The 2,500-nt window shown below is 56.8% G+C and overlaps 1 non-coding gene across 1 annotated transcript in view; it reads right to left on the minus strand.

The window, feature by feature from the left end:
• LOC124727549 overlaps positions 1-292 on the minus strand; it is a 1,909-nt gene extending 1,617 nt beyond the window's left edge. Inside the window, exon 1 of the ribosomal RNA XR_007007170.1 lies at positions 1-292. This exon is cut by the window's left edge and continues 1,617 nt beyond it. This is a non-coding gene — a ribosomal RNA (small subunit ribosomal RNA).
• Positions 293-2,500: the final 2,208 nt, after the last annotated feature.

The raw sequence follows: 2,500 nt of genomic DNA on the forward strand, positions 1-2,500 counted from the left end.
GACCGTGCGATCAGCCCAAAGTTATTCAGAGTCACCAAGGCAAACGGACCGGACGAGCCGACCGATTGGTTTTGATCTAATAAAAGCGTCCCTTCCATCTCTGGTCGGGACTCTGTTTGCATGTATTAGCTCTAGAATTACCACAGTTATCCAAGTAACGTGGGTACGATCTAAGGAACCATAACTGATTTAATGAGCCATTCGCGGTTTCACCTTAATGCGGCTTGTACTGAGACATGCATGGCTTAATCTTTGAGACAAGCATATGACTACTGGCAGGATCAACCAGGGAGCTGCGTCAACTAGAGCTGAGCAGCCGGCCGCCCGGGAGTGTGTCCCGGGGGCCCGCGCGAACACGCAAGCGTCCGCTCAATCATTCTGCAAACAGGAGGAGGCTGAGCTCCCCTGCACAATACACCTCGAAACCCTCTCAGGTCCCGGCGGCGCGCAGCGCCGTCCCAAGTACTTGGTCGGGTTCGAGAGAGGCGCAATCGCCCGGAGTTAGGCGAGTAGACGCTTTCGGTGCGACCACCCGTGCTCCCAACTGAGCTTGCCGCTGCCGACAGAGGCCCGGGAGCGTGCTGTCGTGGCATTGCCGGCGGGAGACAACACGCGCCACCTACGGTGACCGGCAGCTCCAACGCCAGCGCCACAGAAGGACAAAAGCCCCACTTGGGTGCCGAAGCGAACTCTCCCAGCACAGCGCACGCGCCAACACATCCGCACAGCTGCGATACAAACCACCAGCGAGAACCGCTGGGGCGACCGAGCAGCAGACGGCGTCGCGGCGCCGAGCGCCGGGCGGCAGCGCATCCTCAACGCACACAGTCCTCAATCGGACCAGCACACTGAAGATGTCCACCGCGCTTCGCACCGGGCCCGCGAGGACCTACTTTGGCCGCACGGCGCCGCGCGCAGGGTGCGCCGGCGCGCAGCTGCGACGCCTGCCGCGTCCGTCGGCCGGCGCGCCTGCCACTGGCCGCCCCCACCAGCCGGCTGTAGCGCGTGCGCCCACGCACCGCGCGGCCAGCACGCCGGGAGGCGCCCCCTCACCGGCCGGGGACGGTCCCACCCAGCCACCGCCGCGTATCGCTTCACACCCAGATGCCGTTCAGTTTCGTCGGCATGGTGGGTATCGCTGGAACAACCGGTTAGTACCTCAACCTATCGTCGCCATCACCGATTCACCCCTAGCGAGAACAACCGCACCACAACAGGTTACCATTTGTTCATTTGCGTAACTTCACCAGAAAACGCAGGCGTCCATCGCCATTTGCAACTTCCACGATTATTGCATGCCTGTGTCAGGTGTCACGCCACACTACGTCTGCCCACATACACGCAACAAAATGTGCACGCCTAGACAATACGTGGAAGGTGGCCCCCGTACGTATGCGATGTCCATTGCTCGAACGACTGTCAACCGGCCTCTGTAGCATGTCGCAGATATGGAACGCGGTGCACCATGCCATCACGGTGTGTGAGGAGAGACGACTAGGTCCGAATACATCAACAGACAGCTCATGCTGATCGCCATCCACGGCGTCCGTTCCTCCCACACGTCTCTATGGCGTACCACACTGCAATCCAGCTCTCATAGGGAGACGACACGTAGCTGCGTGCACAATATTTGCACTGTATGGTCCGCCGTTTTTGGGCGCAGTCGTTGTACGGTCACACATGTGCCACGATGTATCATTCAGTACATAAGGACGAATGTGCAGTACAGATTGTGGTTTACGCGTACGACATTAGCGGACAGTTGACACAGGCCGCACCACAACGTAGCCTGAGTACGTCGCATGCGGAGGGCATTGAACATGCAAAGTTCTCACCAACCAGCTTGCGAAGGCAGGGGGCAAGGTGGGGACGTGGGGAGGGGCGGCATGTACGTCCTGCTGCCATCCACATTACAGTGTACAGCAGGAGCATGTGGAAAGTGAGCAAGACTTGCAAGGTGTTTAACATGAAGCGATACACAGGGGAGCGGGGAGTGCGAGTAGCGAACTATATTGCGAGGGTTGCGGGTGGGCAACACTACACTAATTGAACGAGTCGTATAACAATTACAGAGCAGGTTTAGGCGACAACGTGGGTTACGTTAGGCGACAACGTGGGTTAGGTTAAGGCACGACGTGGGTTAGGTTAAGGCACGACATGGGTTAGGTTAAGGCACAACATGGGTTAGGTTAAGGCACAACATGGGTTAGGTTAAGGCACAACATGGGTTAGGTTAAGGCACAACATGGGTTAGGTTAAGGCACAACATGGGTTAGGTTAAGGCACAACATGGGTTAGGTTAAGGCACAACATGGGTTAGGTTAAGGCACAACATGGGTTAGGTTAAGGCACAACATGGGTTAGGTTAAGGCACAACATGGGTTAGGTTAAGGCACAACATGGGTTAGGTTAAGGCACAACATAGGTTAGGTTAAGGCACAACATAGGTTAGGTTAAGGCACAACATGGGTTAGGTTAAGGCACAACATGGGTTAGGTTA

Source organism: Schistocerca piceifrons, unplaced genomic scaffold (genome assembly GCF_021461385.2).
Source record: "Schistocerca piceifrons isolate TAMUIC-IGC-003096 unplaced genomic scaffold, iqSchPice1.1 HiC_scaffold_1114, whole genome shotgun sequence".
Classification (NCBI taxonomy): domain Eukaryota; kingdom Metazoa; phylum Arthropoda; class Insecta; order Orthoptera; family Acrididae; genus Schistocerca; species Schistocerca piceifrons.